This window comes from Copadichromis virginalis, linkage group LG2 (genome assembly GCF_057382275.1).
Source record: "Copadichromis virginalis isolate Kocher_CV1m ecotype Utaka linkage group LG2, C_Virginalis_male_GT1.1, whole genome shotgun sequence".
Classification (NCBI taxonomy): domain Eukaryota; kingdom Metazoa; phylum Chordata; class Actinopteri; order Cichliformes; family Cichlidae; genus Copadichromis; species Copadichromis virginalis.
In genome coordinates, this window is record NC_140619.1 from 26,035,016 (window position 1) to 26,048,667 (window position 13,652).

Consider the following 13,652-nt stretch of genomic DNA (forward strand, 5'->3'; position numbering starts at 1 on the left):
TATGTAGCACTAACTCGGTTGAGGCTCACGCATGTTTCAGCTCTGCCTCTGTTTATTTTCAGTGAATGGGACATCTGTATTTCTCATTAACTACCTCAGAGGGTAGTTGCGGCCTGAAGCAGAGATGAGTAAGCCCTGGTAGAATCAGGGTGTGTCTGCTTGTGGTCTGATGATGTTTATATGTCTGAGGCGTATAAACAAGACAGTCCAAAAGCCTAATTACTCCACAGTGTCAGTACATAGTAGTGCCTAATAGGCTACACTCATTTCGCATTTGAAGTGCATGCAGGTTTTGGATGCCAGCCTGGCGCCTGTAACACATTTAAACACACACAAAGTTTCCAAATCCAATATATACACTAAATATGGCACAAGTCCCACTACAGCAGTTAGTGGCCTAAATTGCTTCCACAGACTGGCCAGGGAATCTAAGTTGCCAGCGGACCCCAGATTACTATTTTGTTGTTGCTTTGTTGCTGTGTATGAGTGCATGCTCATTTATAAACTGTATGTGTGAGCAGACTTGGGCCCAGAGCACCATAAGCATATGGTGGGAGCCCCGGTGCACCAATGCACAGACTAAACCTGTCATGGTCCTGGGCCATGTGGGCCCAGTATTCTTAGTTTTCATGTATTTTTGTATTTTGTTCTTTATTTAGGCCATGCTTCCTGGGTTGATCTGTTACGTTGTTCCTTATGTGTTTTCCCTTCGTGACTCTTACCCCCTGTGTGCCCCTCTGTGTATTTATGAGCCCTCGTCTCTCTTTGTGCTTTATTCTATGTTTTCCCCAGCCCGTTATGTCTGCGTTCTCCCCGTGCTCTCTCTCCTCCTGTTTGAACCTCTGTGTACTTCCTGCTTTACTTTGCCCATCTCCCATCAGTGTTACGTTCACTCCTGCCGTGTCTTGTTATGATTATCAGTGTCACCTGTGTTCCCCGTGTGCATCCACTTCCCCTGATCATCCCTCATGTGTATTTAGTCTCTGTGTTTCGTACAGTCTGTGTCGCGTCGTCTGTGTTCTCACCTCCATGTTTTCACGGTCAGTCCTTGCAGTGATCATCATAGTCTGAGTTTTCTTAGTTTGTCGCAGTATTAGTTTTCCCAGTTTAGTTATAGTCTAGTCACGCCATCCCTGCTTTGTTTGTGCACTTTGTCTTCAGCCATAATAAAGGCTCGCTTTCTGTTAAGTCCACTCCCGTCTACTCACTTGTGTATGCACCTGGGCCCATCACACACACCACCGCACGGCCTGTCTCTGCAGACCGTGACAGAACCCAAACCACAATCAGCTGGCTCAGTCTGTCTGTCTGTCTGGGCAAAGTCGAAATCGCAAAGAGCCAAGAGCCAAGATTCACACATAACAAAAAGTAAATCAGCTATATGCCCACGCTGTTACCTTCTTTAATGCAGCTCAAGAATGTGGGAATCAGAAATAATAATTGCAGATGAGTCTGCGACGCTTGCTCTGGAAATAGAGGTTTCTTCACTGCCAGCACTCGTGCTTTTGATTTGTGATGTTTTAATGCAGTAAGTTTCTGGTGTTAAACAGTTTTGAAATTGCACTCATCAGTGTTCACATGGCTGCAGCAGCCAAAGCAAACAAACAGCGGATGTTGCAAAAAAGAAAAGGAGTTTGGTTTGATTTAGTCTGAGTTTATTAGTGGAAGAACATACAGACCTTCTGATCCCCTCTCTCCATTTATGGACAACACACCAGGCCATGCGCGTCGCATTTTATAAGCTAAATGATTATCATGCTGAGTGAAGTGAGTCTGTATCACAGGTCAATGACTGAGTAGCGCTGTGCAGTTAGAAAGCTACAGGATATTTTTTGATTCACAGGAATGTCATGCAGCGCTGTTAATCTTAATTCACTATATCAGGATGTCAAAGGTTAAAGAATGAGAGGAAATGTGTGGGATCTCAAGAGGTTCACACCCCTCATACGCATGCTGCAACCCGTCACTCGGCTGCGGTCGCACTTTCTTTCTTTCACACGCTGCATCTTGCAATCAATCAGGGTTTAAACACACTAAATAAACATTCATCAACATTGTGCAGCGCTTCAACCATTAAACAAGCATACACGAAAGCTTACAGATCGATTGATGTGACATCCTGTCGTGTCTGATTCTGTTTGGTTCAGCCTGTTTCCATCTAAATGCCTTTCTGCTTAGTTGCCGGGCCTCTCTGCAGATAGGGTAGGAACAAGGCAGGAATTATTCTCCCAACAGAGAGGCTCGCTCTTTGTTTGGATCAACGCTCCAGAGAACGTAATCAAAATTTACGAGAGGACAAAAACAAAATGCCTAATGCTGATCTGCTTCACTGACGTGCAACTTAAGGGCTTAATCTGTGTCACACAGTGCAAGGTCCTAATAAAATATTTATTCGTCCTCCCCAGTGCAAATGATATTAGCGTGTAAGCCGAAAATATGAGCCAAGGTTGTTGTGAAAGAATAAAGTAGTAAAAAAAAGTTGGATGTGTTTGTATGTGTGTGTGTCCAACAGCTGTGCAATGGCTTGTTAAATATTTAAGCAGCCAATCACATCGAAGCATCTCAGTGGATTTATGCATGTATCATGGTCAAGACGGGCGGCTAAAGTTCAAAACTGAACAACACAACAAGGGAAAGAAAGGTGATTTAAGTGACTTTGCTTGTTGGTGCTAGACAGGTCAGACACATACTTCACAAACTGCGGATCTACTGGGATTTTCCCACACGACCATTTTTAGGATTTACAGAGAATCGTCTGAAAAAAGAGAAACTATTCCGTGAGCAGCAGTTAAGTGCTTTGTTGATGCTAGAGGTCAGAGTCGGGTGGTCAGACTGCTGAGTTAATAGAAAGCCACAGTAACTCAAATAACCACTCATTACAACCAAAGTAGGCAGAAGAGCACGCAACATATTGAACCTTGCAGCAGATGGACCACAGCAGCAGAAGACCACATTGGGTGCCACTCTTCCCAGCTAAAGACAGGAAACTGAGGAACACCATTGGCTGGTCTGATGAGTCTCAATTTTCTGTTGCTGCATTTGGATTTGGACCATCTTACCTTGTAGCAACAGTTCAATCTGGTGGTGTTTTATTGTTAGGGATAATGCTGCAGAGCATCTTTGGGATGTGGTGGAAGAGGACATTCGCATTATGTGGAACCCTTAGCAACTGTGATAATATCATGCCAGGTTTAAGGCAGTTTTGAAGACAAGAGGGGGTCCAACCCAGTAGTAGTGAGGTGTAACTAATGAAGTGGCCAGTTACTGTGTGACTAATAGCTGTTATAGGGTGTACTTAGCAACAGGATAAAAAACAGACTCCTGCAAAGATGAATTTAGTTCACCCAGCAGTATTTTCTTCACTGAGCAGTAATAGCAAAGGAAATGCTCTGACTAAAGCGCGCATCTTCCTGTAGTGAAAGAAAAGCTCTTTAATTCAGGGTAAATGGGTAAATACATGCAGGTTGGCTTTAAATCCATTTAGTTATAATTACACTGTTTACTAAATTATGATTCACTCATCTTTAAATGAAACCAGGCTTCCTCCGTTCATTACTGATTACTTCTGACTGAACAGCATTTCAGATGTTTCCTAGCTGCTGCTTTGCACATTACGGCAGCGTGAGAAAACTAAAACAGTTCTTTAGCTTAAACGGTGCACGTCAGACGAGTAAAACACAAGATGGAACTACTTACTGCAAACTTGGGAAGGACTTTTCATATAAACGTAGTGAAGGATTTATGAAGAGTAGAAGAGAGCCATTCCTGGATTTGTCATTTATGGTGACACCAGCAGCAAGCTGTCATCGCACTGCCTAAGTGTTTCACACTGATGTCGATTTAAACTAAAAAACCGTCACAGAGCAACTTCCAGTCTAATTTCTGCCTCGATTTGACCTCATTTTGAACAATTAACACTTTGAGATTATGAGTAAGTGCTCAGATCGATGGCACTGCTCATGCCTTTGCCACATTTATTTCAGACCAAACATACTGAGGTGACTAGTAATAATATTCATCTCCATCAGACGTCTCTCCCGGGGTGCATTTGTGCAGCTACAGCACCTTGTACCTCCCTCTGCTTGCATCGTGTCTGGAAGTAATTAAACTCATACCTTCATTCCTCCTGCCATCTGTGCTCTACATGTCTTTCTCACTTTTTTTACTCTGTGAATTGAGAGACTATGTCGAATCATTTTCCATTCTGTGGGTTCATATTTATTCCCAGCACACTATAGGCTTTGTTGGTTCAGACTTTTCTTTGCCCTTTTTTAACTTTCTCAGTGGAAAATAACCCACTAGAGAAGGTTCAGTTCTCTCACCTGGGAATAGCTTACTGTAACAAGATTTTCAGAGTTAACATACAAGTATAGGCAGCTGCAAAAACACTCATGTGAAATGGCTGTAATAATATGATCCAAATGAGAGGCATAACCTAGAATGACTTCATTCATAATGCAAAGTCAGTTTACAGGACTCATTCACGGAGAAGTGTGATCAAAGGGCAAAAGCTGAAGCTCTGTGTCATTTAAGCTGCCAGGCTTTGCCTGAAGGTTTGCCAGACCGGTAAGTCGGGCTGTAATAGGTGTTCCTGCTGTTCACATTTATGCAGAGTCTCCACAGTGTGCTTTCTTCATCACTGTCACTCCGCAGGTTTAATGGTCTCTCACCGGCCTGTGGTAGATCCCATTTCTCTGAATGGAGCGAAGACACTGGCAAGGACATTTTTTTTCCATTAAAGAGAAAGTGCTAAAAGGGTCCGAGGAGGCGGCTGATAGACGGGTCATGGTGAAACTGCTTCACAGGAGGGTGGAGGTGGTTATTTATCTTCTTCAGCCAGGCTCGGGTGACCACAGGAGATAGCCGTGGCTGACAAGAACCCCTCGGAGCTCTGACAGTCGGGACAAACAGAAGCACCGACAGCTGGCCCAACAGCCTGAAAAAATAACCCAGGGACTGATAATGGGCAGCATTTCCCATTTCGCCAGCTTCTCCCTTCCTTTCTGAACAATGATGAATAAAAGTTTTCTTCTTACTCAAGTATTAACAAGAGAAGGAAAGGTGCAGGGCTCTAGTATGTGATAGCCAGCATAATTAAACATGGTGCACGTCATCCATGAAAAGTGGGGCATTTTGACAGGTATTTACGATGAAGACTCTTGTGTCATGGAACTTACCCACAAGCTGTGGGAACCCCCTCAGTGACTGGTCCATTTCACCACAATGACTTATTCAATCATGGTTTGCACCAGTAAAAGAGATTCTGAAAAATCCCCCAGGTCAAAATCCAGAATGTCTTAGGAAAGAATTTCCTCTGTGCTGCAGGCAACTTGATCACACTTGTATGTAAAGGAAAGCTCTGACACACTCACCACACTCACACACAAAGTAAAGCAGGGTGAACATCAATCTGAAACCAGGGATGAGATTCCCAGTTTTTATGGGACTGCTAGAAACGTACTGAATCCTGAAGGTGCTGCTGAGCCAGATGACAGACCAAAGCATTGACCGTCACTTTTAGGGTTTGGATTGTGTGTGCGTGGATGGACTCCTTTATAATGTTGATTTTTATGGGTCAGCATGAGGCTAATGTTTCTCACAGTGCTTTCCACAGAAACATGGAACAGGTCTAATTGTACAGACTGTAGCAATCACTAAGCAAGTGGGAGCCAGTTATAACAAAGTGATTTATTAATTATGTATCAAGAGAAAATTTGTATGGATTTGCATCATGAATGTAAGTAAACTGGTTCCACTGAGCTTGGTTTAACCTAAAGGCAGACTTTCCTGCCTGTGGGGCAGGGGCATGTATTGTAATTACAGTGATTATAGCGGTTTGTAACTGTTGGCTCATGGTCTATTATTTCATTTCAGATCATCTGTTTGGTAAATCTGATTTATTAGATGGCTAATCAGCTTTATGTGCCTTAGTATTTTGGGAGGGGATATTACTGTCGACTCATGTCGAGGGGGATCAGCTTCTGTGGTGCTCAGTATCCTCTGGACTTCTGTCAATGCCAGTCACAGCTCACTGGTTGTGTAAGCATTGCAAAGTATCATTGGCTCTTAAAGATACAGTTCTTTTATTAGACTGAGTTTTTTTTGGAGATAATAAATTGTATATATTAGCAGACCGACGTTACATAAGCATCTATACGCAGGGAGATTATAGCACAGAAAGAGAGTAAACTAGAGTTGGTATTTCAGTGCTAACTCTATAAATCAATAGCGATAACGTTGCCATGTTTGCTCTTTTAAAAAAAAAAAAAAAAGGAAGCATAAATGTCACTTAGAAAATTTAGACTGAAAAGAGCGAAATTATTGTCGATCATCCGTCATTTCTTTCCTTCGCACATATACCCACGACATTTTGTTTCACGTGTGTCTATTTTACTGTTGGACACAAATTTAATCTTGATGTATCCACAGTTTCACTGATTTGATAAACCCAGCCGTTTATCAGATTACCTGACAATGACATCGTGGAGCCTCGAACAGGTCTTAGAAGAAAAGAGTATCCAGCTGAATGGTCTTTTTTTTACAGCCGATATTTGTTATAGAGTGGGTAATCTTTCACAAGCATTCGGGTTAAGGACTCAAAGGCAGATGTAACAACAACAACAAAAGCCAAAAACCTAAACTTTATTAGGTCAGCTGCTTAAGCCCCATAATACAAAAACCCACTGAGAGAAAACAAACCAAAAATCCCACGGATTAACACAGAGCTCACCGGGGAGAAGCACAGAGAGGAATAACGAAGACATTTTAACAAAGAACAAGGGAGAGGACTATATATACTCTAAGGGTAATTAGAGGAAATAGCAAGGGAACAAGACGGAGGTGAACAGAATTAGGCACAGACATGATGTCGGATAAAACTCACAGAAGAGACAGAAGTTAACAAAGTAAAAGAGGAAAGAAGAAATTTTATGAAAACACAGGAGAAATGCAGGGACATGAATAATTTGACAGAGGGGAAGACACAAGGAAGAGATAGAGGGAATACTGAAGAAGTAAATAAACTCAGAAAGTCAGAAAGTATTATCATAAACTTTAATAAAAACAGGAACAGGAACTAAGAGCTAATAGCTCGAGGTAATAAAGAAAAGCATCAAAATCCACATGTAAACGTAAACAAACTTACCACTAAATAGAGAACGCTAAAGCAGAATCTAAAAAGTCCAAAAAACCCCGGGGCCACGGCACAAACACCGCTGATGACAACAGCGAAGCTTCTCTTCTATTTGGGAGCGAGCCTTAATTAATATAATTACTAACACCTGTGTTTACCTGTTGTTTCATAGCTAAACTAAAGGTGTGTTATCTTCAACTTATTCAACTGACGGTCACGTGGGGCTGGAACCTATCATTTGTTTTTCCATCTAGTCTCTCAGCATCCCGGATGGTAAGTGTTGTGGTCCCATTCACCCAGACGGTAATCAAGTGTATAATGCAACTTCTAATGGTGTGGCAATGGGATTAGAAGTGTGGCCCAACATCAGCACCGTGACAAATTAATATTTTTTTTATGTGCCACTGGTGGAAACAGTGTAAACACAGCATCTTTCAAACTGTTCTGGTTTGTAATGAGAATCCCATTCTCATTCACGATGACAGATTTTTAGTCTTGTTTGTTTTTCTTCTTCTTCTTCTTCTCAAAGGCCGCTTTTTCTTTCTTTCTTTTTTTTTTTGGTTCTTCACCATCGACTGTGACTCTGTAAATGATGCATAGCTCTTAAAATCGCTTTCTTGGAAAACTAAATACCAGACAGGACCAAATAACATTCTTTAATACCACAGGTGGGTGATTCAGTCTGAGAAAGCATGATGCAGATGTGTCTCTGATGCTGGCCGCCGTGATTTAGATGACTGGAGCTTCACTCTGCACCCTGTAGGTGTGCGCGAACATATGAACTTGCTAGCACACGCACGCCATTACCAAAGCTTTTAAATGATTCTCAGGTGTATGGGTGCTGCCCCGTGCTGAAAGCAGCCGTGGCCCTAAATGTCTGCAGAGGACTCTGGAGCTCTGGAGCGCTGACATCATCCTCACTTCCCATAAATACCAGATCCTACGCATGCCTTTCCACTCGACCCCACGACGGGCACTTAGCGAGGCAGGGCAATGTGGAATCAATACCCACATTTTTCACACAGCATGCAGAGGAAGTATTCTTTCCTATTTTTAAGTAAACTCGTTTGTTATTGCTAATAAGAGGTTGCACCCTAAGACATCCAAGTTGTTTAGAACTGCTTGTGGACACCAGTTAGTGAGTTTTATCCCATCTGTGCAGCACATGGCTTTGAGAACAAAAAAAAAAACCAATTTACAAAACGTGTTTTTCCACCTGATACTGTTTGTAATGGAAAACACATATATGCCTCGGGTAAACCTCTCATCCACTGCTGTTAGCAGCCACCCACCTGGATGATACCACCGTGGCCCTTCCGTGCTTAGACATTCAGCGTGGGCTAAATAAAAACAGACTCCAGAGGCTCTTTTTTTTTTTTTTTTGAACCATCCTGCACAACATTGGTTTAAGCTTTTGCACCATTCACAAGGAGAAATACAGTTTATGCATGCTCTTGTGTGAAACCCACAGCCTTCTTGATTATTACTCTAGTCACAACCAGGCATTCCAGACGGCAGCAATGACTGTGTTGTAAATAGACAAAACAAGCTTTGACAGGCTTCCTACATCGTCTCCATTTTTGCAATGGTTTCTTTCACTTTTTTGTCTTTATTTTGACTTCTTTCTTGTGTTTTTTTTTCTCGATTCTTGCTGTACTAGTAATCACAAAACCACAGATATTCTCTGTGGGCTGAGCCAGCTTGGTTAGGAAAACGGAGTGCAGTGGAAATGTCCGTTTATAATGGAGGCTCGAGCGGTTGGAACCCAAGAACTTAGCGCTACTTTCCCATGAGCTGTTTGCGCATGACCTAGGGTTATTTTATGCTAATGTAAGTTTAAGTCACAGCTGCCAGAACTCTGTCTGCCTGTGAGAGTTATCTGTGAGAGTTCGAGCTGCAGAAACAGTAAAAGTCGCCACAGAAGAGAGGGACCCCACATACTGGCAGATGAATGACAAAATAGATATACTTTACGGTCGAGAGGATGTTTCACATGCCGCATAGTTTGTGTGTTTCTGTCACTGCCTGCCTGATTTACATATGCATTAGTCTCAAAAGGGGCTTGTTTTTTTTATCTGTGTGTGTGGCTGACTTTGATTGTGCACACTCACAAGCGTGCATGAATGCTGCACAATGCGTGCCTCTCTATGAGTGAGCATGTTTAGTCTACAGGCAGAGGAAAAGGGGCTCGTGGTTTGACAAAGACGAATAGCTGGGTTTGTTCCTCCGCTGTGAACTGAACCTGTATCAGCACATGACATCACCTCTTCAGTTTTCACTGGCTGGCAGTTAGCGTGCTCCGTGCATGCGCACAGCCCTGCTATACCGCCCGCAAAGAGCAGGATGCACAACTGGAAAAGGAGAGAGGAGAGGACAGAGCGAGGCCCGGCGCAGTGCCCGATTAGATAGACGGTATGCCATTGTCACAGCATACAGCGAGCTACTCTGGGGTATTACCAAAGTGTCAGCGACATGTGCAACATCAGCGCGAAATTATGCTGAGCAGCAGTGACGGTTTCTTTTGTGGAGAGAAAATCATTACATTGAAAATACACACAAGTTAATGGCAAACACATGCTGTGAATGTAAAATGCAGTCCATGCCAGTACTAGTTCTTACTCCCGCTTATTGCTTCTTAGATGCAGCGACTCAATTCGAAAGTTCAAAATCTGCAGTGGCTGAAAACAACGTCACAGAGAGCCAAAGCAATAAAGTTGTGGGTATTTCTGGCCAAAAATGAACCTCCTAATCATTATTGATGGTATTTTTGAAAGTTTAATAAATATAATAGCGTTTGCTGTGCAGAAAATAGCCACATGTGCACAGTCACAAAAAAGCTACCTCTTCAGTTATTATTATATTTCCAAACTAACTTTATGTAACCTGAATAGCATTTCAAAGTCATTTAGTCAGAAACATGGAAACAACTAAATGGACTGGTTCTTGTGCTTTTCTACTCCACTTTCTAGTGCTTTCTATCAAACATACATACAGTGAATGCACTGGGAGCAACTCAGGGATCAGTGTCTTGACCTGTGCCACAGTCACCGCTTAAACTAGAGTTCCTCAAAAGGCTGATGAAGCTGGACACTCTGGTGACAGTGGCAGAGAAAAGGACATTAAAGAACCTGATGGACATTATGAACAATGCTGGGCAACCTCTGCACATGGTTGTAAACAATCAGAGGAGTCTGTTCAGCGACAGGTTGCTTCTTGAAAAAGTCAAAAACCAACAGACTTAAAAACTCCTTTGTCCCACACGCCATTAGACTGTTTAACTCCTCACTGGAAGGGAGGGGGAGGAGAAACTGGGGGACAAGGAAGGGCGCGAACAACTGAGCTGTAGTGCTTCTTTACACTGTGCAATATTTGTAATATTTGTTTTGGGGTTTGGTGTTTTGTTTTGGTGTTTTTTTTTTTTTGGGGGGGGGGGGGGGGTCTTATATCCGACTGTGCAATAATCACTGTGCAATATATGCACTCAAATGTGCAATCCTATTTATCCATAGTGTATATTCTGTATTTATATATGTGTATATGTGTATATATGGTGTATTTATGCTTATGTCCTTACTCTCATTCCCCTTATTGTATCTGTAACATGCAACTTCTTTCGGTGCTGTGCTACTGGAAACTGAATTTCCCGGAGGAACCCACCCGAGGGATTAATAAAGTTTCATCTAATCTCTAATCTAATCTAAGGCTTCAAAAGTGGGATGATTCAATGTTAAAATCTCCCATTTTAGAGTTGGTGGCAGGCGAGTACGTCATCGCTTGTACCATCCAGCTGTCGCACAGGCTTTAAAATTAGCCGGAGTCACTAAAGTTGACCTTTCAACCATGATTGCTTTGTTGGAGCATTTTTGAGAACTTTCAAAAGAAGAAAAAGTCTGTGCTAATGTTTTTTTAGGAGGGGTTGGTAACTAAATTCAAGCATATTACTTTAACAGTACTTAACACTGGTATCTGTGTTGGCATAATCCAACCACACAGTCTATGGGTGTAGCTTGCTATCCAAGCTTTCTAAAAGATTACCTGAGAACTTAGTACTCCACCCTCTCATCCAAATATGAAAACTTCTAGCCTCAAAATTTCAAAGAGACAAAATACCGATGGTCAAAATCCTCATTTGGAGATTAAGTATGGGAATTTCAGGAGCGAGACCATGACTCCAAACACGCTCATTCCGCTTCTCATCTATATAGGTTCCCCCAGTTCTGTAAGCTGTTCATTCTTGTTTACATGCCCCACCCTCCCTCACCTTTTCAATTCTTTAACTTCTTCACTTCTGTGTAGTACATGGGGATCTGCCAGGCCCAGGAGCTGCCGCCAGTCCCCTTTGAGGCCTTCCCCCCAAAAAAAATTCATTCACCTTTACCACTTAAACACTGTCAAACCTAAAATGAGGACATGGGCCCAGCTTGTGAATTAAGATTATGAACACAAACCGGTGTATAATGCCGTGGGAGCTTCATCTGTGTTTTAAAAACAGTCTTTGATTCAACTACTGTGGCAAAGTGGAAATGGCTAGTGTGAAGGATTTAGGGGGCTATATTAGCAGTCTAATCATTTAGATGGTATTGGGCCAGATTTAGTGACGCAGTGCCCCGGCATAAATTGGATCCTGGCCTAACAAAAGTTGCGTTGATATTTACCGAGAGCACATTGACAAGTTTGGTGTGAACGCAGAGACTTTTGACCTTGTTGTGTTTATGGAAAATCCTTTCTCAAAGTGAGAGAATATTCAAATCAAGCGCCACATCTGTGAGTGCTATTTGGGGATTATGCTCACACGTTACTTTGCCCTGTTTAGTTAATCTGGCCCTTTGTGTCTTATTAGTGAAGAATCACTGATATCCTGTATCCTGTTTTTGTTTTTCTAAGCTTAGATTGAGCTTGTCCTATCTCAACAGGATCCAGGTCCTTATCCATGGAGCCGAGCTGAGTAATAATCTTATTACACTAGGCCAAGAAAAGAGTACGAGTTTTTCTAATTAAAAACTGTACTGCTACTGAGACTGTGTATAATAAATGGGTGTAGCACCATCACCCATTGGTTAGTGAAGTCCTACGATGAAGCCTCGTACTAAGCATTTTGGACCTCGTCATGTTGTTGTTTTGAAACCAGACATGAGAGGCGAGTGCTGTGAAACTGAGCAATGCTGCATAATGATTTGTCAGCCACAAAGTTGGCCTGCCTTTAAAGAACGATTACAGAAATCTGCCATAAAATCTATTTTTTTTAACTCTAACGGGGATCATATTTAAAAATAAATAAACATTAAGTCATATTCAGTAAGCCATGAAACAATCAACTGGGACCACAAACTCACCAGCTGTTTATTTTCAGTCATAGATCAAGTGAGCTATGTTGTTTGGCAGCTAAAGGGACCGCCCTTTGGCCGCTGGCCATTTGAAAGAATTCAGTTTTAGGCTTCACTTTTCAGACCCCAAATCTGCCTCCACCTTTTAAATACAGTCCATGTAAAAAGGTCACTCAGTCCTCTTAGTGCGAAGATCGTGCATCCTGTGCCTCCTTCCTGTCGTGTTTGGGTCAAATCTGACCAATTTACAAATTTAAAAACTCATAAATATTGTGTTTTACATCCGATTCCCTCAAGGCCTTATGGCATCCTCCACACTATGTACTTGAACATATAAAGGTGATGACCACCTCTTTCGTTGAATTTTAAGTGTTTTAATCAACTTAGGTTACATCTGTGGTGCTCCCGATCAAAAGTGACTGCCATAGGAAATGAATGGGAAGCCAACCCCCCATCCCCCCTTTGGCCTTTGACCCCCTGAATGGCCCACAAAATGACCAAATGAAAGACCCACTTTTCTGACCCGCTGAACTGAATTTGGTGGTGAAAAATGTTTATGTTAATTTAAGAGTTGTTCAAACTGACTGGTCTATTGTGACCGGGAATACTAAAGTAAGAGGGGTGGGGGTGCACACAACCAGTGCAGTTGACTATGTGTCTGTATGCTGGAATAGGTATACTTATCTTTAATGTGTGGCTTTTATTCAACCCGTGATGCAATTATTAACTTTTAAAAAATAAGTTTTTTTTTCAAAGCTCAATGACCGATGGCAGTGTTGCATTTTGAATACAACATTTTATATATAACATAGCAATTTATTCTATTTTTTTTAACTATTCATAAAAGCTGCTTTAAACACTTAAGTGCATGAAAACAAAATTAATGTGCAATGCTAATACGCGTGACCACAAACACTGCAACCACTACAAAAAGATCCCCAGTCTGTCCCTGCTTTATGAGCGGTTTTGTCTTTACATGTACAATACCTCATAAAGGGTTCCTAACACCACCCTACGACCATGATCACAGCAGAGGTAAAATCAGCTTTAACACTGCAGTGGATTTGTTAGCTGGCTCTTACATCAAGAAATCGGTGTATGTTATTGTCATATGAGTCTTATCACAGTTCCTGTAGTCGCATTTCTTCTTGCTTGAGCTCAGTAACATTTCCCGCCATGTTCCTTTGATTAAAAGC